The sequence below is a fragment of the Lissotriton helveticus genome, chromosome 2_1, assembly GCF_964261635.1.
Source record: "Lissotriton helveticus chromosome 2_1, aLisHel1.1, whole genome shotgun sequence".
Lineage (NCBI taxonomy): Eukaryota > Metazoa > Chordata > Amphibia > Caudata > Salamandridae > Lissotriton > Lissotriton helveticus.
The window spans coordinates 1,526,436,383-1,526,453,043 of NC_136059.1; the positions used below are offsets into that span (position 1 = coordinate 1,526,436,383).

The window sequence follows — 16,661 nt, forward strand, 5'->3', positions numbered from 1 at the left end:
GCAGAGTGTTGTAGCAATTAATACATTATTCAGGCTAAACTATATCGTATAGTATATAACACCTTTCTGCCCTTCTAGAAAGAGCCCTGCACTTTTACACAAAGACTCTGTCACTGTCAATGATATATGGCAAATAGCAGAACAGGGCAATGCCATGCTCCAAGTACTACTTAACTGCATGATACGTTTGAATGTATGACGTTAAAACGCATGCTTTTACCACGCATGCTGTTACAACGCAGGTTTTACTACGCATACCAGTACCACGCTTTACACTTGGGGGTGCTGGATAGTGAATAGTTTAATTTACTATTCCAACTCCAGTCCCCGTGGACACTAGGGAAGGTGTTTGATAGTAAATTAAACTTATTCCCTATCCTAGAGCGCCCCCCAGTGTAATGCGTTGTAATGGTATGCGTAGTAAAACCTGCGTTGTAACAGCACTGCGTGGTAAAAGTTGCGTTGTAAAGGATGTTTACCGATACGTTTAGAACCCCTCTTCGGGTGGGAGCCATATCACATGCATGAAACCATATTACATTAATCTCAGGAGATAGATGAGGTTACATTTACACCCCAAATTTATTTAAAAGAAAATAGATTTTCTTAAACCACCGGATTAGCACCAATCCTCCAGATTTCTTGGAAGTTCATTAGAACTAATTTTTGGAAACTCACTTAAAATACAAGTTTTTTTTTCAAAATAGAGTTTTTTTCTGATTCATAAAAGGTCAGTTTTCTCAGATGTGTGAATGAGGTTATATTTATTACCCTGAATCACTGACCCCGCCTCCTGTTTGCATTTGATGTAAATATTCAAAGATTTTTCGAAGATGAAAGTATGCCTTTTAAGGAAGTACTCATCAGCCTGGGGGTATGGGCTTGTAGGCGTGCAGTCATTGAGTGTATGAAACCTACAAATGTGGCACTCAATTTGGGGTTTGTCAAATTCTTGATGCTGTTTGTAAAACAGGTTTCTGACATTCCATTGAACAAGATCTAGAATAGACACTGTTTTGGAAAATGCATGGTTGCAATGTTTCTTCTCTATTTGCTCCGTAATTCTGCAGGACAGTGGTTCTATGACTTAACCGATGGATAGTTTATAGTGCGAGAACTGACTTCGAACTTGCTCAGCTACTTTTTGTTTTATTCTATATACTGTTATATGTATTAGATGCACCAACAACTCCAGTGATACTGTAAAGTCTCAAAAAATAATCATGTGAAATTGTCCATTATGTTCCATGTCATTCACAGTATTTACTGCACTTTATCTTGTAATATACTCTAGACACCTTGACTTTAGAGACATTCTTCTGTCCAAAAATATGATCCTGTGTAATTGTCCATTATGTTCTAGGTTTGAACAGCACATTATGCACTTTATCTTTTAATAACCACAGAAAGTATTGACCCTCGGGTCACTGCAATGTCCTAAACAAGCATTGGCAACGACAATACTTTTTGCCTATGCAGTTGAGCTGCTGTGCAACATGGCTTAAAGTGAAAAAAAAGTGCTATGACGCGGCCAGATTTGACCACGTCATACCGTTTTTTTTTCTCTTTCTTTAAGCCATATGTTGCAATCATACGAGGATATGTATAGCAATAAATTTCTGATTTTGTCTGTCAGACCTTGTGTACGAATCGCACCTGTTTGAGAACTAGACTCTCCCTGTGGATGTCAAAGGTTTTTGCACAGCATGAGTTAATAAATATGTATTTGCTTCTAAAGTTTTCACACCTTTTTTGTTACGACAGTCCACTACTGCCTTCTTTTAAGAGAAATGCAAGGCCAAGGTGAGTGCGAGCTACTTCGAGGGCTGACTGAGGTTCCATATCACCCTTGCGCTAATGTTGCAGCAAAGCTGAAACCAGGTTTTCTCCTGTAGAATTTCATAACGTACCGGCCACCTTTTGAACCCATGAGACACCTGTAGACAAAAAGCGAGAAGGCCTATCTTCACCCCCTTTAACCTAAAAACTGTAGCAACGTTGCAGTGGTCCGCCACTTCCCCTAAAGTTCTGCAAGAGAGCGATAGAGAACTGTGAATCTTTCCTTTTAATGTAACGTGGCTGATATGATCGAGTGCCTCATCCATAGTTCCAGAGCGTACATGACATCGCAAGTTTCAACAGGGACAATAGTTTGTTTTTAAAAACTGAAAAATTCATACAGTTGCACATCATAAATAATTAGGATGTTAAATAAAACACAGCACATATACCTTACAAGCTCTCAATAAAACCATAAATTATATCCATCAATCAATCAGGGGTTTATATTGCGTGCTACTCACCTGTGAGGGTCTCATGGCGCTGAGGGAGGGGTGGCTCCGGATCAGTCAAAGAGCCAGGTCTTGAGGTCCTTCCTGAACGTGTGCAGGGTCGGTGAGCGTCTAATGTTCACAGGAATCTCGTTCCAGGTTTTGGCTGCAATGTAAGAGAAAGCTCTCCTGCCAGTTTTGTTTCTGCGGATGCGGGGGACCTCTGCCAGGGCGAGGTCAGCGGAGCAGAGGTTCCTCTTGGGTGCGTGGAAGGATGCTCTCTTGTTGAGGTATTTGGGTCCGATGTTGTTGAGGGATTTGTAGGTGTGGGTGAGGAATTTGAAGGTGACCCCTTCTCGACGGGGAGCCAGTGGAGGCCTCGTAGGTGTTGGGTCATGTGCTTGTGACGTGGTGTCCAGAGGATGAGTCTGGCTGCGGAGTTCTGGATTGTTTGGAGTTTGTGTAGAAGAGTTTTGCTGATTCCGGCGTAGAGGGCATTTCCGTAATCCAGTCTGCTGGTTATGAGTGCATGGGTGACGGTTCTTCTCCAGTCTGGGGGGATCCATTTGAAGGTCTTGCAGAGGATGCGAAGGCAGTGAAACTAGTGGAGGCGACTGCGTTGATCTTGCGGTTCATGGAGAGGGAGGAGTCAAGGATGATGCAGAGTTTCCGGCCGTGGTCTGTAGGGGTGGGTGGGCTCCCGAGGGCGGCGGGCCACCAGGTGTTGTCCCTGGCGGAGGTGCAGGGTCCGAGGATGAGGACCTCGGTGTTCTCTGAGTTGAGCTTCAGGCAGCTGTCTTTCATCCAGACTGCCACATTCTTCATTCCTTCCTGGAAGCAGAGTCTGGAGTCTTAGGGGCTCTTCGTGAGTGAGAGGATGAGCTGGGCGTCATTGGCGTAGAATACAATGCTGAGCCAGTGTTGTCCGACGATGGCGGTGAGGGGGGCCAAGTAGATGTTGAAGAGCGTGGGGCTGAGTAATGATCCCTGGGGTACTCCGTAGTTGATTTCCGTGGGTTTGGAGATGGAGGGAGGAAATCTTCTGGGTTCTGCCGGAGAGGAAGGATTGGATCCAGTCGAGGGCGGCTCCTTGTATTCGCGCGCCGTGACGTTATAAAAGGAGCAAATGTTATTCCAAGTGATCTGCGTTAACATTAGTTAATGAGACTACGGACATTGGAGGAGGGCGTATGATTAAACAACGCCATGGAAGGAGGTTGGGCAAACAACCGTGGGAATACAACGGATAGCGCGGGGGTAAAGAAGATGAAAATGAGTAGCTGCTGAAGTCTGTGGCCAGTGGACGGACACTGCCTACCGGAAGCAGTACTTGGTGCAGGCCCCGGCATGGCAACAGAAGAAAGGAAGAGGTGCTAACCAGCAAGGAAATCAGAGTGACGTGGAAGCACATGAGAGCCAGCCAATGGTAAGTAAAGTGACAGGGCCAACCAATGGTAAGTAAAGACAAGTAATGGGCGGGTTCTAAACCTCTTCCAAGCTTTTTTTTTTTAATACAAGAGATTTTGCAAGTGTTGTGCAGATGAAACCTTAGTGACGAGGGGTTATTGTCCAACATGCTCTAAGTTTGCACAGCACCTATGCGCTCTATGTTTTGCGATGTTTGTACTCAAGACTAACTGAGGTAGACTAGGCCAGGACTTATGACCTTAATTAACATGCAACAATTGAATGATATTGTTTATGAATCTATTAAATATACACACGCTCGGACAGGGAGTCCGAGCTTATATGTGTATTGAAAATTAGTACTGAGATTAATCATTTTAGCGAAGCCAGCATTGCTCCTATGCTTGTGTAAATTATGTCACATTTTATCACCAATCGGAGTTCTTTTATACAGAATGCGGTTTTAATCATGTAATAGTTTTAATTAACTAATGCATGGTAATAAATACATTTGATATAATTTGAGGTTTGATGGGGAAAAGTTGGTATAAACATGACTACGCTTGTTTAAAAGCTCAAATTCATCGATGATGGGAGTGCAAGATGATTTACTAGACTAGACACAATTCAGACTGCTGTGAAATAACATATTACACAATTTTTGTGATGCAAATAAGTCCTATTTAGAGATGATTAGCTGATAAAATCTTAACTTTTAGATATAATGGGCCCGATTCACAGAACTAACTTAAGACAAAATCCTAAACTTACTACCATTTTGGTATTCACAGAAGGCAGTTACTCATTTTGGTATTCACAGAAAGCCCTTACTCATTTCGGTATTCAGAGAAGTTAGGACTCCTAACTTTAGGACTCCTAAATGCCTTCTGTGAATACCGAAAGTCTTAAAATTGGGATTTTTCTCAATTTAGTAGTAGTAAAGTTAGGACTCCTAACTTTAGGTCTCCTAAATGCCTTCTGTGAATACCCAAAGTCTTAAAATTGGGATTTTTCTCAGTTTAGTGGTAGGAAAGTTAGGACTCCTAACTTTAGGACTCCTAAATGCCTTCTGTGAATACCCAAAGTCTTAAAATTGGGATTTTTCTAACTTTACTACTACTAAACTGAGAAAAATCCCAATTTTAATTTATTTATTTAACAGTTTTATATAGCGCGAACAAGATCTTCGCAGATATCAGAGCGCTTTACATAGAAGGGTACATGAGGGAACATAGTCAAACAAGTAAATCAAGCTTTACATAGAAGGGTGCATGGGGGAACATGGTCAAACAAGTAAATCAATAAATCACAGTACAAATAGTACAACTAAGTGACTACAAAGCCAATCATGTGAATGATAAGACAACTCATACAAATAAGGGGTCAAACATGTAATACAGATCGGTGCAGGGTGTTAATAGGGTTCGAGATAGTAGTTCAAGTGTATTTAGCCATGAGGATAGCTTTTACTTCTTTTTTAAAGAGTGTAGTGGAGGAGATAAGCCTGGTTTCGGGAGGGAGTGAGTTCCAGATCCTAGGTGCCATTCCTGAGAAGGAGCGCTTGTATGTTTTTTCCTTCCGGAATCTTCGAGGTTTCAGCAGAAGATTGTTTGTGCCTCTCGTGTTTCTAATTCCCCCAGAGATTGTCAATTTCTGAGCGAGGTAGCCGGGTGAGTTTAGGTGTACCGCCTTGTGTGTCATGCAGGCGATTTTCAGATGTATTCTGGCTTCAAAAGGCAGCCAATTCAGGGATTTCAAGTCAGGGGTAATGTGGGAGTACTTTTTTGACCCAGTGATGAGTCTTGCTGCAGCATTTAGAGAAGCTTTTAGTGGTGCGGTTGTAGTTAGGGGGAGTCCGCAGAGGGCGGTGCTGCCGTATTCAATTCGTGGGATGACTAGTGCTTGTACTGCAGTTTGGAAGTCTTTGGCTGGGAGGTAGGGTTTAAGTTTCCTCAGAGTATTGATCTGGAAGTTCGCTCCCTTTGTTGCCTTGCTGATATGTTGCTGCATGTTGAGATTAGTGTCGAGTGTTATGCCTAAAGATTTTGCTGAGTCCACGATGGTGGGTTGGACATTGAGTGCGGTTAGGAGTTTAAGCCAATGTTGAGTGGTGGATATCTTCGCTGGAGGTGAGATCAGAAGGAACTCTGTTTTCAGGGCATTGAGTTTGAGGTGATTATCGGCAAGCCAGGATTGGGTGCATCTGATCGTTGAGTTCAGGAGCAGGATGTCATTGGGTGATTGTAATTTGAGGTAAAGTTGGGTGTCATCAGCGTACATGTGAAAGTGTACATTGGATGCTTGTAGCAAGGTGGTGAGAGGTTCCATGACTAGGTTGAACAGAGTTGGGGATAGAGAGGATTCCTTGGGGGACGCCTAATACTTTCGGTATTCACAGAAGGCATTTAGGAGTCCTAACTTTACTACTTTTTGACCAGCCTGGGGCCATCCATGCCGCTACGGGGAATCGACCACTGAACTTCGCAAAGGTTTAAGCCGACTGAACCTTTATACATGGTCAGGAGGAGGAAGCGACAAGACCTCCCTGGCAAGAAACCTATACAAATATTGGAACCGCCGGACACAAGTGGGTGAAACTACACTGCCCCCCACATCAGACTTTTTTGGGGATTCGTTTCACCTAATACAGAGAAACATTATTACTGAACCCTCATTTGAAGGATCCACACCACGTATCCGGTGCACTGAATCTATTTTGCCCTGAAGAAACTCCTTGGATGGGAGAGAAACGCGTTGGCTGATCATTTATACAAAGTATTTAGTGATTTGTATTTTAAAGGAATGGACAAAAATAAATAAAGAACTTTTCTATATACACAAGCAACTTTCTGATTGGACTTCTTTCTGGTGCGCCCCCATAAAACTGAGTAAAACATCAATTTGATCTGGAAAGCACAGCAACGTCATATAGCAGCTGACGTTGGGGTTGGCAGCACAAAAATATAAAGACTATTTCGGAATTGAATTTTAAGTGCGGCATTGTAGTGTCCGCTGCTTCCCCTTTTGTAACTAACTTTACTACTACTAAACTGAGAAAAATCCCAATTTTAAGACTTTCGGTATTCACAGAAGGCATTTAGGAGGAGTCCTAAAGTTAGGACTCCTAACTCCTGTGAATACCAAAATGAGTAAGCCCCTTCTGCGAATACCAAAATGGTAGTAAGTTTAGGATTTTGTCTTAAGTTAGTTCCGTGAATCGGGCCCAATGTTACTACTTAATTTGATACAGTACTATTAATGGAATAGGCCCAATGTTACTACTTAATTTGACACAGTACTATTAATGGGATAATCACCATGTTTTCCTTTTTGTAATTACTTTGTTCTGTGAACCTGGTTACAGTAAATATTTGAAACACTAATGAAATGTATGAGCAACAAAAATATGCAATAAAGTTTCTCAAAAAATGCTTGCAAGATATGTGTATCTCTGGGGATAGCTCTGCTCTCTAAAGCTAATACCTGTAAAATCTATGTCACTTGAGGTATAGTTCGGCTGTTTGATGTACGAGCCTAAATTCTATATCTCTTATCGACTACAGGCGGGTCTCTGTTATCTGACAGCCAATAAATTCTCTGTGGCCATATTGATTAAGTGTTTCAGCATTTCTGAAAGAGACTTCTAGCCACAGATTTCTCAGCTTCTGACTATTCCCTAGGCATCAGACTGGATATGGAACCTTTTTTGTAGTACTGCGGTGCTCCAGAAAGAGGCACTGTACGGATCCACACAGACGCTGTTCTACTCCAGAATGGCATGCAGGGCATGTATAGGCACCTCTCCTGTGCATCATGTCTGTTCCTTTCTTTCTGTACCCTTAGATGTGGATCTGGAGCTTCTCTCATCTCTCAGATATTGGATTTTGTCAGCTATTTCTCCAATTTTTTCCACAGTGGGTAAGGGATGTCACCTGCTAAATCGACAAGTTTTAAGCCCTGTAAGGACTTTTTACAAACAGATGTCTGTGACAAATCACCCCACCAGGTTTGCTTGTGGTGTGTGGGTAGGGTCACCACTCCAAGAACTCCGGGGATTGTGCGTTGAGGACCTGAAGGACATAGTGAACGGCAGGCAACACTTTACATCACCAAGCACAAGGAGATACAGCGCTGTGACTGCTCCAATGTCCACTCCAAGTTGAAAGCTCATTCCCAATCCCTCTCCAGTTCTGGAGTCAAGAAAACACGCTTGAGGCCAGTCTTTATCACGCTCCAAATCCTTATGCTTGTCATTAGATGATGAAGTGGAGTTCCACTCCTTCACATCATTCAATGGTCCTGTTCCTGCCTGAAAAGTCCTCTGACATCAGAACAAATTCCGCAGCTGGTTATGAAACAACACAATGTCAATGCTTCTGCGCATTTGAGTTTCCAAGGCATCTCTTGCTCGGAGACGTGTTCCGCCTTAAGGGAAACTCAGGACTCCTGTATGCCTTTCCGTCCAAACTGTTCCTGCCCTATATTCTCAAGAAGATCAGGACAGACTGGCCCAAGTCATCCTAGTGGCTCCGGACTGGGCACAGAGAGTATGGCATCCAGAACACCTGGGCTTGAACATCTATCCTGTCATCAGGCTGCCCCTCTGAGAGGATCTGATGTCGCAGAAGAATGGTCAGGTTCTCTCGCCTTTGCAATCGTCACCTTTGAGTGGAGATTGAACAGCGACAGCTGAACACCTTTAGCATTCCTCCAGAGGTGGTTGAAGTCATCTTGGCAGCCAGGCATCCCTAGACAAAAACTGTATACGCCTATTGTTGGCACACATATGTGCTTTGGTACAGCACTCACCAGACTAAACTCTTCCAGGCCAAACTGTCTGATCTTTTATTATTTGGACTGTTTCTTGTCCAGCAAGGCCTTAATCTGGGCACAATTAAAGGTTATCTTTCAGTCTCCTCAGCCTTCTTACGGTTGCCTGATCTGCCTTCTTTATTTAAATCATCTGTTGTGATGCATTTTTTCCATAGTATTGAAACATATGTTTCCCCATCTCCAATGGGACCTCAATCTTGTCCTTACGTATCTGATGTGTACTCCATTCCGCGGCTCCACAGATGTCTTTTATGTCTTCTCACCATCAAAACAGTTCCAAGTCGCATTCTTTTCAGCACATCTATGAGTGAGCTTCAGATTGTGTGTTCATACTTCATACACCACCTTCTTAACCAATAAGCTGGTTCTAGGTACTAAGGTGTCCTTTCTCCCAAAAGTTGTGATACTGTTCCACGTTGGCAAGTCTATCACCCTGCCGGCATTCTAATTGCCACCTCAGCACTCCAAGGATGAGGAGAGGATCCATTGTTTGGACCTTTAAGAGAGCACTCAGCTTCTACATCGATAGTACCAAAGACCACCGGGTGGACGATCAATTTTTTCTGGGGTTCGCGGGAACAAAAAAAGTCAAGGGTGTGCAAAACTATATCATCTTGCGCTGGATGGTGCTCTACATTAAGATCCGTTATCCTCTGGTGAAGAAGCCGCCTTTGGAAGGACTGCGTGCCCATTCCATCGGGGACAAAGCAGTTAGCATGTGGTGTGCTTGTCCTAGACATCTGCCAAGCAGCTAAGTGGGCATCTCTCCATAAGTTCAAGAACCACTATTGTGAGAACAGCTAAGACCACAGAGAACGGCATTTTGCGGTTTATCACATAAAGCTATCTCCTTCTTTTTCAGTGTATTACCCTGTTTATACCATCTCATGTTCATCTGGTAGTAGTAAGAATTACCTTCAACTTGTAACTGTCCTATACTAATCTGATCAACTAAACCTGCCTTATTATAACATTCCCAATTACCAAGTAGTCCATAATAACACAGCAAGATTGTTTGCTCCAATGGACTTCTAGGAAACTATCTCCGGAACCCTAAAGCCAACAACCTCCTGCCCGTTTTCACTAGAAACACCTTTGAGATCCTCTGCCTGACACACAAAGTATGTTACAAAAAAGGGTAAACCCGGAATCTCTGGGACCTGGGTACAAGACAGTATATATTGGGGTGGTCCCAGTATTATAACATCAATAGTGTCAAAAAGGAGAAAAATACAAAGGAATTCAAATACAAAAATCAGTGCACGAATAACTTAATGTTCCAGTGTTGTTTAATCACATTGAAACTGGTTACCATTTTGTCAGACAAGCACTGAAAGCCATACATTTTTGTAAAAACATTGCAGTGCCCAAAGTGGGGGGGTTGAAAAGGGGAAGGCTGTGATTCAAGTGAGGTAGTGAGGTAGACAAAGTAAAGGTGTGATAAAATATCACAAACAAAACGTTCAAGCATATATTATTCATATGCCAGGAAACCAAAATCAATTAAATATTCATCACAGTACAAAGTATCTGTACAAAATTGCCATGTAGCACACAATTCCACAGTAAAGTAAGTACTGTTGAAGGGATTGGCATTTATGAAGTGTCGACGTTTCAACCCCTGTGTACATGTAGGTTCTTCCAGACCTTACTCGCTGGGTCTTCCTCAGGACAATGGGTGTGTGGTGTGGGGTGGCGGGGCACCTACGAATGACAAAGGATGGTGTGTCACATCCATACTTGGATTAAAAAAGGACATTAGGTACATCCCATGACGCGGGCATGGCCAATATAATTACCGTGAATGGGTAAAGAGACACACAAGTATAGCATGTTAAGTACATCAGCAACAAAATTCAATACTACTCCACTAGAGACTATGTGCCCTACCCCTGAAAACAGTGGTCTTTGGAACACAGAGACCTTCTGCAATATAGCTAACGACCCCACTTACAGAAAAAAAGCTCATTTTACATTTTCTTTAGTCGTTTGTGCATCTATGCTTCCTAACTTGTAAGCACGGTGGGGCAATTCAATTTGCAAGCCATTGTCATAAGAATATAGTAGAAATAAGCAAAGGTAAAAAGGAAAAATAAGACACCAAACCTCTTCTTGCTAAGCAACAGTGGTATATAACTCTATTCTAGGTAAATTTGGCAAGTCCCCCATCCATTCTCCACTTCCGGATCGACCTGAAGACTTGTGCTTTCAAGGAACACCTTCTCAAAATATAACCTCTCTGCTGTTGAATTCTTAGAGAAGCACCTCACTTCCCTCACCTCCATGGTCCCTGCACTCTGCTCCCTGCTAGCTCCTCCATTAAGTCTACCTTACCCTTTGTGTCCTTGGTCCCGAGTCCACTAGGAACAGAATTTCATGAACCACTGTAACAATAAATGTTACAAACTGGTGGAGAGTTCAAAAAGAAAAAACATAACTACACTGTTTAATTAAAGAACAATTACGTTTATTTGTTGAACATCTCAATACAATATAAATTTCATTAGTTCTTCATTATCATTTTGCAAGTTCGTATCTTCAAGTAGTACGTAACATTACTTCCCAAATTCAGTGTGGTTAGTTTAAATGTTATTGATGTCTTTTTTTTTTTTAAACTCTTTATTCATAGCTTTATCAAAATTCACAGTTTACAGAGGATCACATCGGCAGTTATCAGCCTTTTCACTTTTTCTTAATCAAACTTTGGCAATTGAACAAATGTGCGCTGTCCTCTTGCCTTAGTACTCAGGTGGAACAGTCAAACTTGTCAGTAATCTCTCGCAAGCACCATACAATAATGCCTTGTAAGTTAACACCCTCCCACCCAAATCCCACCCTCCCCTTCCGTCTCCTAGCTCTGTTCTCAGTTATAGTCTACAATTCTTGGTACCATGGCCTTATCCCACCTAGTGCAAAAAAAGACACATCTGGCTGGGTATACCTGTCAACACAGCATTCTCGCCTACATTCTCGTAGTCCTCCACCTTGGCCCCTATGTGTACGGTCATGTTTCATTCCCTAGTGGAGGTTCCAGGTCCACACCTTCCATTTCAATCAACATTCGTTCCCAGTCCTGTGAAATGGGATGTTTACGGAGTCCCCTCTCCTCCTCTCTGCGCAGTATCCCGCTCTCCGCCCGTCCCCATTTTAATCGGTCAGAGCGCCACATCTCTACGCTCGGGGGTCTGGTCGATTTCCATCTCATAATGAGAACTCTGAGTGCCAACAAGAGTGCCAGATCCAGTAGCTTCAATTGGGCCTTGCAGGTCTTGGGCCGTTTCCTATGACCTATCAGGCAGGGTAGTGCCCCTTCAGGGAGTTGTAGGCCCGTGATGTTATGTAATGTGTGTCGGACCTTTCCCCAGTAGTAGTGTATCCGTGGACAGGCCCACAGCATATGAAGGATATCGGCCTCATCCGCTTGGCATCGGGGACAGGTATGTGGGGAAGTCGGGAACATTCTATGAAGCCTCCGGGGGGGTGAGATACGCTCTATGTAATATCATTGCCTGGATGAATTTGAATTTGACGTTCCTAGAGACTCTCCTGTGGTGTTCTAGGATAACCTTCCATTCCCCATCTGATTTGGCCTCTCCCGTGTCCGTGACCCAAGCGTCCTGGAGTGTTGTAAGGGGCGAAGCAACGTGTTCCCTAATACCCACACAGAGCCATCGAACTAAGTGTCCACCCGTGCCCATGTGGTGGGGGAGATGTACCAAATCATGTTGGTCAGGTTTGATGCATTGTGGAGCCCACGTGCGTCGTATATAACGTGTCACCGTGGCATGTAGAAGGTACAGCCGAGGTGGGGCTCCCGTGGCCTGAGTGAAGGAAGCGTGATCCATCAACTCGTCGTCCCTAAACAAGTCACCCACCCGATCCACTCCTGCCTCCGTCCAGGGCTGTATTCTGCGTCGTGACAGAGGTCCCTGCGGCGTTGGGAGTCCCAGCAGGGGGATGTTATCCGCATAAGGGATGGTCCCCGCCGCATATTTCAGCGCCTTACGCCAGCACAGCAAGGCAGTGCGTAGGAGGGGGTGGCAGGTCCGGGGGACCGCAGTCGTGGGCAGCAGTAGGGAGTGTAGCTCCCCGCTTGTCAGTTGGGCTTGCGTGAAGGCGATCTCGTGTAGGTCCCTTCCTGCTAGCCAACGGGTCAGCCATTGCAGTTGGCTCGCATAATAATAACTGCGCAGATCCGGCACGCCTAAGCCACCCTGCCTGGTGGACAACTGCAGCTTCTTTAGGCTGATACGTCGCCTCCCCGGGCCCCATACTAGGGCGATCAATAACGTGTTCAATGAGGCAAATATATTAGGTGGAAGGAGAACCGGTAGGTTCACAAAGTAATACAATATCCGGGGAAGTAGGACCATTTTTGAGATTGCCACTCTACCCATGACAGATAGGGGCAGGGACGTCCAAAACTTCACACTACCCCGAAGACCGGTTATCGCTCTTCGTACGTTACCCTCAATCTGGTCCTCCTGACTCCTATACACATTAATGCCTAGGTATTTAAATGTGGAAAGGGCTACCGGGATGACAAAGTCACCAAATTGTATATGAGGAGGCCGCTGGCTGTCCCGGAAATAAAAGCCCAGGGATTTCGTTGGGTTGATGGCCAGGCCGGATATGGTTTTGAAGTGATCAAAAACGGACGCCAAGTGCAAGTGATCTTCATTCAGGTCTCGGAGGTATAGTAAGATGGCGTCTGCGTATATAGAGAGCAGATTATGTACGCCTCCAATCGTAATTCCCACCGCGGCCGCCCTAGCCCGTAGCGCAATTGCCAGAGGTTCGAGTGTTAACACAAACAGCAGCGGTGATAACGGGCAACCCTGTCGGGTGCCTCTGTAGATGTCATAGCTGTCCGAGGTATACCTGCCCGTGCGCGCCCTGGCCGTTGGGTGTTCGTACAACAAGCGAATCCATCTTATCAGAGTGTCGGGGAAGCCAAAGCGTCTCAAAACCTCAAACATGAAGGGCCATGTAAGAGAGTCGAATGCTTGACGGAGGTCTAGGGCGACACAGCCAGCCTGGGGCAGGTCCAGCGGCGTGGCCGACATAAGGGCGTGGAGGCGTCTCGTATTCTGGGAGGTGCTCCTTCCCGGCAGGAAGCCGCACTGGTCCGGGTGGATCAGGGCCGGGAGATAGGTCTGTATGCGCAGTGCTATAGCCTTACTGAGAATTTTATACTCCGTGGAGAGCATGGAGAGAGGTCTGTAATTGCCTACATCCAGGGCGTCCCTGCCAGGTTTCGGAATGGAGATCACCAGAGCCTGCATGGTCGTGACAGGTAAGTGACCGGTCTCGTAGGCAGTCCTGTACATTTTCTCTAGGATGGGCACCAGCAAGTCAGAGTAAGTCTGATAAAATTCCGCCGGTAACCCGTCCATTCCAGGTGTTTTGCCTCGGGTAAGTGAATGGATTGCTATTTTTATTTCGTGTCGCGTCACGGGTCCGGCTAAATCAGTCCGCGCCTCTCGAGGTAGGGTTGGGAATGGCAGCTCACGTAAGAATTCCATCATGCTCCCATCGGCGATTTCCGGGGGAGGGGCATATAGCTTCTCCAAGTGGTCTTTAAAGGTAGCATTAATTGCCGACTGCGTGTTTACCTCTCTACCTGTTGCGTCTCTAATGCACGTTATCACAGGGGTTTCAGGAGTGTCGCGGATCAGCCGAGCCAGTAGGGCGCCCGACCTATCCGCTTTTGCCTGTTGGCGTCTCAGATGGTCCCTATAATCTATAGTTCTCAGGGTCTCTAAAAGTTCTGCATGTTCAATATTACAAAGTTGTAGGTCCCCTCTACGCTCAGGGTCTATTCCCGCTGCCGTCTCCAGGTCTCTCAGGCGGACCTCAACGTCACACAATTTCCTGTGAATTTCCTGTCGGGCACCCACCAGTTGACTGATCGCATCACCCCGTATCACAGCCTTCATCGCGTCCCACACCACTAGGTTCGTAGACGCGGAATCCCAGTTCTCCCGGAAGTAATTAGTCAGGGTGTCAGATAAATGCAAGTGGAATGGGGCATCCTCTAATAGCTGGGGATTAAGCCTCCAGGTGGGCACAGGGGAAAGCACCCTCCCCCAATGAAGGTCGAGGGTAAGTGGTCTGTGGTCTGAGAAAGTCTTGGCATGGTAGGCTGAGGACGTACACCTGGGCAGTAAAGAGTTAGTACACAAGAATCTGTCTAGTCGGGTGTGCAGGCTGTGCGTCGGGGAATAGTATGAGTATTCTTTGTGTGTTGGGTGTAGTGTACGCCACACATCCGCCATCCCCCAACCCTGAAGCCAAGTTCTGAAGGAGTCTGCTAACTTGAGCACCCCGGACATCTGGAGGGGGGGTGCGATCTGTCCAAGGTGATGTCTAAAACCATATTCCAGTCTCCCCCTAGCACCCAGGGAGTATCCCCCCAGTCAGCCAAATCCCGGCCCACAGTCGCCAGGAACTCATCCTGATCAAAGTTCGGGGCGTAAATGCTTCCCAGTACCAGCATCTCGCCGTCCAGTGTGCCTCTCACCAGGATATACCTCCCGTGGGCATCCATTTTCTTTTCTAGTTCCACAAAGGGGGTGCCGTGTCGCACCCATATGGTGGCCCCCCTGGAAAAGGCAGAGTACGTAGTAGAGAATATAGTACCTCTCCACCTTTTCCGTAACGTGTGTGCTTCAGAGAGTGTCAGATGGGACTCCTGTAGGAAAACAATGTGTGCCTGTTCGCGAAGTAAAAATGCGTGTATCCTATGCCGTTTTTGCACCGCCCCCAGTCCTCTCACATTCCAGGTAACCAGCCTATACTTCCCTTTGGTATCAGCCATGGTCCAGTACAAGTGTCACAATGAACAGTTTCCCGTGCCGTGTTACGTGTGCAAACTGTCCTAGCCAGGAGACGTCTCCCACCCTTACCAAACCACAAATGCTAAAGGCACAGCCACGGAACTTTGCTGTGCCAAACCAAAAAATGCAAAACATCGCTAAACAATTAACAGTGCATACGCTTTTGGGGGGTTCGCTAAGCATGTACCATGTCCAGAAAGTCATATTCGTCTACGCTGCCGGCTCAACGGTGCCGCCAGGAGGCCACAGTCCAGTCTACCAGTACAGGTAGCCCGCGGAGGGGTACACAATAAGCCTTGAACCCCTTGGCTTCCCTCTCAGCAAATGAGGCTGCTTTACTATTAGGCATACATTAAATGTCCTGATGAGATCCGTAGAATGTGTTAAACAGATCGAAACGCCGTCGACAACTATGAGCACCTTACACACATGGAATGATTTATTTGCCCTTTGAAAGTGTGAAGGTGTCAATATTGTTCTGTTTTATAATCAAAACTGTGCGATTAACAAGTTTACAGAACGTTAAGCTCTTGCCTAAGCCCTTTTGTTTGTTCCCTTCAATTGTTCCCTGTCCGAATATTTCTTGTGTGATTGACTGGGTACAGGCTTGTGCCCTGTCTTGTATATTGTGTTATTCATGTTTTACATTGACTGAAAAGTAAATACCAAGACCTCTGCCCGGCTGGGCATGTCGCTTTGAAATGTAGCAACGACTTCGTCTATATTTATTGATTAAGCATTATTATTTGTAAGGGACCACTGTTGCCTTAATAATATTGACTCCCAAGGTCCCTTGCCGACTTCTTTAGGTTCCCTTGTTGTTTTCAAAATGTAACTGCTTGCTGGCACATATGTTGCTGTTTTCAATAAAGTACTGCCCCAGCAACCCTTTCCATTCCGCCATTAGAGCTGGACAGGTACCGACAATATGGCAAATAGCTTCCTTTGGATAGTTACAAAGCCAACATGAGATCTCAGCAGCTGACCTCCTCCAAACAGGGGAATTAAAATGTATCAGAAAATTGCGTAGTCGAAGTCTAAGCAGCGGGAGCTTAGATTTTAGACCAAACAAGTCCCCTAAGTTTGCTTGAAATTTGAGGAGTTCATATGAACCCATTATCATTCATGCATGAGATCATTTGGACAACTTTGCCTTGTCCATAAGGGGAGATATATTTTCCCAGATTAATGTATAGCTCCATTAAAAGCTGGTTGTGAAAGGGTTAAAGTCCAGCGATCCTCTGTTTGGAAGGTGGTTAAGGCCAGGTTTAGGTAATCATATGCCGTAATGTTTCTTAGATCATGTATGGCT

General features: G+C 45.1%; 1 protein-coding gene across 1 annotated transcript in view; it reads right to left on the bottom strand.

Moving 5' to 3' along the window:
- LOC144818763 (uncharacterized) overlaps positions 1-16,661 on the bottom strand; it is a 157,901-nt gene that overhangs the window by 139,814 nt on the left and 1,426 nt on the right. The gene's annotated exons all lie outside the window — the stretch shown is intronic.